The sequence below is a fragment of the Alligator mississippiensis genome, chromosome 4 (assembly GCF_030867095.1).
Source record: "Alligator mississippiensis isolate rAllMis1 chromosome 4, rAllMis1, whole genome shotgun sequence".
NCBI classification, from domain to species: domain Eukaryota; kingdom Metazoa; phylum Chordata; order Crocodylia; family Alligatoridae; genus Alligator; species Alligator mississippiensis.
Genome location: NC_081827.1, coordinates 118932832 through 118943619, shown reverse-complemented (window position 1 = coordinate 118943619; position 10788 = coordinate 118932832).

Sequence of the window (10788 nt, the reverse complement as noted above, 5' to 3'; positions counted from 1 at the left end):
GTTAACAAGGGCAGGAATCAAACTGCCCTTCCTTGTATCAGGCTGGCCCCTGAAAGAGCGAGTGAATCAGTGATTGAATGTGTAACAAGGTAGCACACAGCAATTAACACCTGGAAGCTGCAGATCAGCCAACGGAAGAACTCAATAGAAGACAATGTAACAACCGGGAAATCTCTAAACGTCACTGATCAAGGGCTAGAAGCCCTGGCCTGAGTTAATCAACACCGGGGACCAACTTTTGGGCTGAGTATCTCCAGATCAACTGCTCCCAGAGCCCTATTCAGAATTCATCAATGGACTCCCAAACCTGCACGTACATGCGGACGACCCCTGGGGCTGACAGATGCTGTCCAGTAGCCACCGAGGGGGGAGGGGGGGGAAGTCCCACGAGGGTCAATGACCCCTGGATTGGGCAAACCTGAAAACTGGGGAGTCACCAAAGTCTGCCAAGGACAGATAAAAGGCAGTGAAAAGTGACCCTCAGGGGCGCCCTCTTGATCTCCAACTCAACCAGACCTGTCCAGCCAGAAGGACCAGCCAGCAACCCCCTTCTGGAAGATAACACCACGCTGAAAGAAGCCTCAATGACAGACTCCAGCGCTTGTAGGATAGGTATACCTGACTCTGTAGCCTGCTACTGTGTGTGTGTGGGGGGATCAGCCCCAAGGTTTATGATTACAGTGTTTCAATCTGCCTAATAAACTAGAATTTTAAGGATCCCGAGTTGGACATTTGTAGCCAACAGCTTTACACACCCAACTTTAGGGAACACTTTGTAAAACTTTCTTTTTTACAAACTGATGCCCCTGGGTAGCTTTGCGGGCTATGCTTACCCAATAGGTGAATGGGAAAAATAGACATTGCATACACCAATCGAGAACTGCTGGACCTGGAGACAATATTCTACAATAGAAAGGGAGTGCCTGGCCATAAAACTGAGTATTAGACTTTTCCAATACTATTTATTGGGATGGAAGTTTGTTTTTATAACAGATAATGCCCCACTGAAATGATTTTAGGCTACCAAGTCTGATAACAGCCAGATAACGTGATGGGCATTATTTCTTCAGCCCTTTTATTGCTCAGTAGAATACTGACCGGGGAGGCAAAATATGACCACTGACTTCCTGTCACGGGCTTCAAGAACCAAGACCAAGGACCATCGGGAGCTGACCAGACAAAACAGATACCCAGGTTACAAAGGTTAAAAGGGGACATTTGTAAGATCATCCCACTAGTCTATATAAGGGGCAGGGTGTGTAACAAGGGTTTGCCACCAGCCTCTGTTACAAATAGTAGAAACTGGCTAAGCTGGGAGAAAACTTACCTGGGCAAGCCTGGTGGAGTCATATGGCCACCAGTGCGCCGGGGAAAAAGCTCTGAACAAGTCCTGCGGAGAGGATAAACATCCAGTAGCATGTAGCCATGTGTCAAGGGGATCCTGCCATCATTGGTTTCAGAGGGCCAGTCGGGCAGAAAAAGGAGAGCCAGAAGACAGCCAATTAGATTTCCCCCAGAGAGGGGAAAGCACAGGAGAGCCAGGGAGCTGTACAGCTTACATGGAGATACGGAACCCAGATGCTCATATGGCTAAGCCAGGCAGTTCCAGGGAAGAGATATTGGGATACAAGGAGGATCTGGCTGGAGGGAGAGATAAGTGAAGCCGGCTCCTGGGATAATAAAGGCTGGGCCCATAGTACCAAGGGTTGGCAGAGATGAGTACTGTGTCTTGAGGCACCTGATGAATGCACTGCAATTATAGATACAGGGTGAAATTATGTTACTGCATGGGAAGAGAATGAATTTGTTGGGGGATTGATTTAGAAACAAGGAATGAACGAATTTATGGATATTAATTTAGAAATATGAAGCGGATGAATTAATAGATATTTATGTTAGGGAAATAAGGATGGATGAAGTCAAATGACTAATTGAGAATCCTGGATGTTATTTTGGGAGAATAAGGATCGAGTGAATTCATATGAATTGATAAATAAGAAGTGAATTAATGTATGGATGTCTCGAGTGAATGTATATGAGAGACAAGAAGTGAATTAACTTATGGATATTTATTTTGGGGAATAAGGAATTAATGAGTTTATGGGTATTAACTGAGAAATAAGAAGTGAATAAATTAATCAATATTTATGTTGGGGAAATAAGAAATGAAGTCAAACGACTAACTGAGAAATCTGAAGGAATATCATAGAGTTTTAAAGTGGAATCATGGATGTGAGACCGGCATAAGTCGCAAACCACAGAACTGAGAGAAAAGGGGCAGGGTGGAGGAAGGTGGAGCCCTGCAAAAAAACAGATGGTCCAGTGAAACAGACCTTCACCCAAAGGAACCATCAGACTTCCCCAAGGAAATCAGAAAAACAAGGCATGGTGGGCAAGCAAGAGGACAGGACAGAAAACTAACAAGTCCCAACCAAACAGTGGCCTGAAGCATCTTGACCACAATCATGCAACTAGATCTTAAAAGATCTAGTTGCATGATCTTCTAAGCGAGATGCAACATACAGTACGATAGTTCATTGTACCACCGTTTTTGAGGGGGGGAAAAAACTTAATGGAATTTCAGGAAAATGGAACTGTTATCCCAAGGAATCTCATTGTCAGTCATTGTGTTCAGTTTTCATCAGACAACATTAACATCGTGGAGGAGACATTGGGTGGAAAATAGACATTTCATGTAATGCAAATTGTAGCATTTCAAAGAGGACCATCGAAACCAGTTGAGATTGAAGAAAGTACTGATATAATAGGGAGAAAAAGAACCTGGAAATATGTACAACCGGAAAGTCATTCTGGTGATGATGACCATTACAAGTCATTGAAACCACACATCCATAGTGCATGTAGTAGTATGAATGAAAAGCTCGACAACACAGCTATCATCAGAGCTACCATGGATAGTGGGAGTGTCTACACAAGGCACTGTACTATGCAGTACAGAAAATTACTGCAAGTGCATAGTAAGTGTCAGCATCCACACATGCAGGCCCCTTTACTGCACAGTAATTTGTTCTACTCGGCAGTTAATTTGATACCTGTAAATGCAAGTAGCAAATTAACTGCTGAGTAATTACTATGCAGTAAGGCACATGTAGATAGCTGACTAGCAGCAACTGTGGAGCCAGGGCTGGGAGCTCCCTGCTGCCAGGGCAGATGGACATTGTCCCTGGCCAGGCTCCACCACCAGAGTCCACCCCGGTAGCAGGCGGCTCCTGGGGGCAGGAAGCAACCTCCCAGACCCCACCAGGAGAGAGCTGTCTCCTGGCCCCATGTTCCCTGCCAGTCCCTGGGCTAGCACCTGAGGGAGCCTAGAGCTCTCCCTGGCTGCTGCAGAGGGAGGGCAGTGCAGGGTAGAAGCAAATCTTCTCCTAAATGTGTGCATGTGCAGACACTTGCCCAGGGTAGGTTTACTACAGAGTAAATTACTCTGAAATAAACCCATCCAGCAGCATTTGCACTTATAGACATGCCCACTGGATAGAATATTAACTGACAACCAGGAGGACATTGCCATACCAGGGAGTACAACGATTAACCAGTTTCTTTCTGATGATACTTCACCACCATTCATTGTTGGATTTTGTCCCAGACTGCCTGCATCAGCATCTGAGTACAACACCATTTGGACTATCATCATCCTATGTAAAACAATTTCAGAATATCTGGTACACAGTCATAACTTTTGATCAGGCATTGTATTGCAAAGCGAATGAACTTCAACATCCACATCTATTGGGAGGTCTAGGAAGTAAGCATAACGTTTATAAGGATTTGTACAGAAGTAGGCCTAATGTTGATAAGGATTTCTAAAAAAAGTTTATTGTGTTGCTGTATCAGCCATCAACATCTTTGTCAACCCTTATGGATGTTAGGGAGAAATTATTCCATAAAGAAAAAGCTCTGGATATGTAGCTTCCACCTACATATGACTCCCTTATGCACCATGTACATACAGCCAATTATCCAAGTCTTGCTTCACAAAGTGTGCTTGAACCTAATCCACCATTGCCATTGCCTGACCATTGTGGTTGGCAAGCCAAAAATGAGTTATGTTCCTATCACAAACACGCTTGAACCATTACCAGCATAATGCCTTCAGATAAGAAGTTGCAAGTGCAAGATGGGGACCAGCATGCTTGTGCAAGCAGGTTAATGTGCCATGCACACCTGGCTGAGAGTGCTATTAAACAGCATGCTGCAATCCATGTAATAACTATAGGGATTCAGAAATGGATTCAAGTAATGAAGAGATCTGAAAAACTGCAATTACTCATTGTATTAATATTATACATACCATTGTATATTATATATCCATTATATTACTATTGGATTAGACTATTATATTTTCCTATTGCCTCAATCTGAACATATGTCTGTGTGTTTCATTGCCATTGAGTTATGTATTATTAATATCTGACTTAGCACATTCTGAATTAAAAAACTGTATCATCTTATTCAGTATAACTTGAACAAGTAGCCTAGCCAGAGTTATAATGTGTTCAGTACTGAAGGCCTGCTATGAAATTTGTAGCAATAGAACTGGTGAGGTTTTAGTATTAGAGTATTGTTTACTAGGTTTTTTAATTGCATTGAATTGATACATACATGCTAATGTGCCAGCCATCTTGGAACACAGCTACTAGGACAGAAGTGTTATGATATGAAACATCATGGAATCCAATGTGGCTATCACGATGGAAATGTTACAGATTGTTATGTTCACACAATATTGGTTTTGCCATTGGATTTAATTTTCTAATCCCAGTGGGGGCTGAACTATTGAACAAAATGTGAATTCATGGCAGCCATCTTGGATTCCAAGAGGGCAGCTGCACACACTACTTGCCAGATGGGCAACATGACTTTTCTGATATAGTGTAGTGGGTTTGGGGTTATTTAGCTCGCTCATCCAGTCTTTCGGAGTTTATTTACAATCTTGACACCATCTTTATTCCTATGGGGCATACTCCCTATCAGCAGGACACAATGAACATAAGCAGTTAACACTGTAAATGAACAAACAACCTGTGATCTTCTCCTCGACCATGAGGAGTGGCTGGGTTCAGGTCTGCTGCTGCCAGCCCACATTCCCTTCTCTTATCTGTTCACTCCATTAATATAAAAAGGGCATGTTTACACATGCATTAATCTGCCATAATTACAGCACATTAAGCTTAATACCTGTAATAAAGAGGTACTAAACTTAATGAGCTATAATCAGCACTACTGCACAGTAGCACCAGCACATGCTTTTTTGTGATGCTAATGCATAGTAGACTAACTCTACTGTGCATTAGCACATTGGCACAGTTTTTGCCTGCCACGCTAATGAACAGTAGGATTACTCTACTGCTCATTTGGCACAATTCTCACTGGAGTTTATTTCTCCCAGGCGCAGCATTTACACGTGTGTTTGTAACATGTTGAGCCAGGGCAGAGCAGCCTGCCAGCCTGGAGCTGCTCCACCCCGGTTCAACGTGCTGCAGAGGGGTTGGCTGGGGCATGAGAGTGCTAAAATGCACAGGCTGCCTGCTGGCTAGCCCCACACTGTAGCACCCTCATGCCCCAGCCAGCCCTGGTCACCATCTACACATGTATTTCAGCAAACATAACTACTCCACTGTAGGATAGTACTTGTCCTGGACAATACCATCCTACAGCGGAGTTAGTTAATTTACTGCACCCTAACATGGGCACATGTGTAGACGGTGATGCTTTACTGCAGACCTAATTAGCCAGCCCCATAGTAAAGTGCACATGTAAGTGCACCCACAGTCTCTCCATGTCTCGTGGTCATCTTCACCATCACAAGCCAAGTTTCAGACTAAGCACTTCAGGCGTGGTTCTTGGGCTCCATCATGACCTAAGCCACTGGCTCTCTTCCTCCCAGTTCTCTCAGCTTCTGACTCTCTGCTCTCAGCCCTCTGGCTTCTAGGCTCTCCGCTGTCTGCTTGCCCTAGGCTGTCTGCCTGCCCTAGGCTCCTCTCCCTAGAAGTCTAACTCTCACATCCTGCTGGTTCTTTCCCTTCCTGGGAAGTGTCTGTCTGTCTTTCTCTCTCCCCACCCCACAAGCCATTTATCTGCCTGCCAGCAAAATATCTATAGCAGCTGGCCCTGGTGCCCAGGAAGTCTGCAATCCTCCCTTACAGTCAGCAGCTGGGCTGCAACCCTTGCACTCCTGCACACTGCCCCCAGGCTCCTTGAGCATTTTTACACATGCAAGCACCACAGCTCTGGGCACTTTGAAAATACACATCAGCACAAAGAAAATGGCGGCAGTGCACTTTTGAACTAAAACACGTCAGAGGTGCTTTAGTTCAAAAGCACACTGCCATTATTTTCTCCATGCTGACGCACATTTTGCCACTTATACAACTGCAGGCGGCACAGCATGGGGTGCATCAGGTCCCATGAAGAGAAGACTTGATTAATCGAGTCTGCTTTGAAGTGGCAGATCTCCAGCATGTCTGAGAACTAAAAGGTATGTGTATAAATGCCCACTGAGCTCACAGCCTGCCACACTCTTACACATGGGTAGGCCACCTCCACCTGAAACACACTTGTGTGGCTTTGGCAACAAGTTTCCAATGACAACAAAATCTAGGGACCTTATTGGTCAATTTATATCTTATTGTAAATGTAATAATCTTTAGCAGCTTATGCAACACTTCACATAGTTAAACACCAACATTAAAAAAAAAGTACTCATGAGGTTTTCATATTTTGATAAGACATGAAGTATTCATAACACATTCTTCAAGGTTATTAAGGCATAGAGGGATTTGTTTGATTCTAGAAGAAAAAGAATTATAGGTTGTTTGCTCAACCATGTCATGACTAATAATTCACTGCTAAATAACAAGGGCAAACTTCAACTGTAACATTAACTATGGTGTAGGTCATGAACCAGAGTGCTTGAATCGGAGAAGTTGGAGTGTCTATGTGGGAAGGGTGACTCGGTGTGACCAAAATAGGGGTTTTTTTCTTTTTTAATTTTCGGGCAGCTGGGACCATTGAGGCCCAAGCACTGAGCAGTAGCCCTGGAGGCTGGCATTGTATCTGTGGGACTGAGGATCAGGCTGGCAGGGAAAAGGGGGATGGTTGTGGCTTCCTGTGGCCTCTTCTTGATGGACACAGGGTGCTCCCTTCAAAGCATTTAATTTTATTATTATTATTATAATTATTATTATTATTGCTACTATTGTTGTTGTTATTATGTATGTGCTGCTGTAGGTGTGTGTGGTGATGCTCTGAACACAGAAAGTGGGAAGAGAAAACTGCTGGATTTCCTGTGTGGATCAAGTATTTGAATTATGATATCCTAAATAGAAAGTTATGAGTTCAAGGCTATATGCCCCACTGTAACTCTGTGGGAAAGCAGTGTCCTTGTTGGCACAAGAAGTTGTTTTTTTTTCTCTCCCCAAAGCATGGCAAGGTCCAGCACCGAACTGACTAGTGCCAGGGCTCCGGGGCTGAAAGATGCAGGGCTTGGTGCGGCATGCTGAAACCCAAAGGGTTTTGCAGCATGCCACACCAAACCCTAAATTCTAGGCCTATGCTTGAATCAGAGCAGTTGGAGTGTCTGTGTGGAAAGGCTGACTCAGTGCGCCCAAAATAGGGTGGGTTTTTTTCTTTTTTAATTTTGGGGCTGCCAAGACTGTTGAGGCCTGAGCACTGAGGAAGCCAGAAGCCCTGGAGGCTAGTGTTGTATCTCTGGGACTGAGCATCAGGCTGGCAGGGAAAAAGGGGATGATTGTGGCTGCCTGTAGCCTCTTCTTGCTGGGCACAGGGTACTCCCTGATGGCATTTAGTATTATTATTATTATTATTATTCTTGGGGTGCACTGATAAAGATTTTCTTGGCCGATACCGATGGCCGATTATTAACCAGCCATATAGGTCAATACCGATCCGGTAGCTGATTTACAGGAATGCAGCCAAGCAGCTTGGAGAGCAGCATCCTGCTGGTAAGTCTGTCAAGGGGCAGAGGTGGGGAGGGAGAGGAGAAGCGGGGGGGCAGGTCAACACCCCCACGGTGAGGGATAGAATGGGGCAGAACAGAGGCAGGGCAGGGGCAGGCACAGACACTGCCCAGCCAGAACAGTGAATGCAACCCTGGAAGCAAGATGGAGCCATAGGCTCCATCTGAGGGGTACAGAGGGGTGTCTGAGGGGTACAGAGAAGGAAGGGCAGCTCCTCACCTCTGCGTGCACCCCAGGGGAGGCATGAGGGCATGTGCACCCTGGATTTGTGCACAGGGTGAGAGTGGGCTGATCACTGCAGGTTCAGGGTCAGGGGCTGTGCCAGCCTCTACCCAGTGGGAAGGCTGGGCCAGGGCTATGCTCAGGGTGGACAGTGGCAGGGCAGGCAGCAGTGGCACTGGAAAGGATGGCTATGGGAAATTTTGGGGTGGCTATAGCCCACCCCCACCCCTCCCAGTGCTGCCGCTGCCTGCCCTGCTCCCACCCACTCAAAGCCCAGCCCCAGCTCAGCCCACCAGGAAGAAGCCAGCACCTCTGGCCCCAACCCTGCAGGGGGCAGCCACCCCCTTGAGCACAAATCCAGGGGGGCACATGCCCTCCATGTCTCTCCCAGGGGTGTGCACAGAGGCAGGGAGCCACCTGCCCTCCCAACTGCCCCATGCCCCCTTAGATGAGCTGCCCATGGCTTCATCCCACTCGCAGGGTCATATCCACCACCCTAGCTGGGCAATGCCTGCCCCTGCCCCACTCCCTCCCTCACTGTGGGGGCCTCGATCTGCCATCACCACGCACATTTCCCCCACAGACTTACCATCTGGACACTGCTCTCCATGCTGCCTGGCTGCATTTCTGGCCACTTGCATGACAGCTGTGTGCATGTACACAGCATTTATTGGTGACATAAATAAACAGGTGATGTTAGCCAAAAAAACCCGATTGCCAATAATGTTAATTTTCCTTTTATAGGTGTTGATCCAATATGCCACAGATGTATCAGTGCAGCTCTAATTATTTTTATTAATTTTTCATTTGGTGTGTGTGGGCACATCTACACGTTCATTAATGTGCTGTATATATGGCACGTGAAGTTTAGTACATGTAATGACTAAACTTAATGCAATGTATTCGGTGCTACTGCACATTAGCACAGATTATTTTTTTTTGTGACATTACTGAGCATTATACTAAGCCCATGCTAATGCACTAACATGCAGTAAATTAATCTTCTGCACATTGTCTCATGTAGCTGTACCCTGTGTGTATGGATGTTTGTGTGGTGCTTTTCTGGGCATTGAGGGTGGGAAGAGGCAGTTGCTGAACTTTGTGTGGGTCTGGGGCTTGGATGAAATCTTTAGAAAAAGGTTGTAAATTTATGGCTGGGTGTGGGTCCTCACCCACAAATGGGTTCCATGTGGTAGAAAAGTGTAATCTGCACTAAAATGGGATTTACTGAATGTCCATTTACATACTCTGCAAGTCGCAGTGAGACGCTGTAACAGTTGTAGAACAAGTTTCACATCAGTGCGTAATTTCATTAACATCTCCCATTCTGCTCCTATTGAAGTCAAGCTGACTTCATTAAAAGCAGTTAGGCTAGTGTTGAATGCTTTCAAACATCTTGCCTTTTATTTTAAAGCATCTTTTGCAGCAGTGTATGAAAACCAGTAGACAGTGGCGATGCGCAGGGGGTGCATGGGGGTGCAGGTGCCCCCCCGACAGGCCACGCTCGCCGCTTAGGCAACGGGCGGGAGAGCAGTCGGGAGTGCCGGTGCCCTCCCTGCAAGCACCAGCCGGGGAGTGGAAGCACTGTGGCTCTTCTGGAAGTGGCTGAGATTGGTTGCGGGCCCCCCCCCCACAATCGCTCACTGGTCTCTGGGGGGGGCACGTGACTAAGGTGGCATCAGTCACCCATGCCAGTAGATATTTTTTAAATAACATTTTGTGACCCTCCTGTAGATACTTCCCTTCACAGCTTCTCACTCCTACACCCTTATTTCCTTTAGTCAACAGTAGTGCTAGTTCATGTGAATGTGTGCCATTAGGATTGCAATTATAAAACCAGATTATAAGGATTACAAGGACCAAGCAGTACAGTACAGGAAGAATTCACAAGCCTTAAAATGGCCCTCAACTTTTTAACCGCTTTAAAAAAGACCAAATTAAAGTCAGCAAGGTAATTTCAAAACAGTGGCTGCATTTTATTTGTCATTACCATGGGGACAGCCCAAAGAGAAGAGGAAACTGATAGGAACCACCCGATCAGTGCTGCTACCAGAAGTGGTCTGTACTTTGAGACATCTATTTTGCGATTCCTAAGTTTTTAAAAAAGTAATAATAATGATAATAATAGGATACCCCAAAATAGCTCCCTAAATTCTGTAATCGTGAGTCTCTGTAACAGCAAGTAGAAGGTGAGCAAGGACATTTCCTGGCTGTTAGTAAACTTCCCTCACTGCAGGACAGGCATGTACAGTACAGCCCACTTCATTTAGACTATCTGCTATCTGGGAAGCAGTGGTTCTCAAACACCTGAGGGTCAACACATTCCTTCTCCTGCCCTGTACTTCCCCTGTACTAAAAACCTGATTAAGTCACTGCCATCAACATTATAGCCTGAGATATGGCAAAGCAGCTCCTCACTCCTCTCCCAACACACTTTTTCAACCTTTGCCTCCATTTCTAGTTCCTCTTCCTCTTCCTGCTGTCCCATGAGGGTTGTCAACTTTGTTTGAAACTATTCTGGGAGGCACTGGCGACCTGTAAGGGGTGCATGCGAGTGCACGTGCAC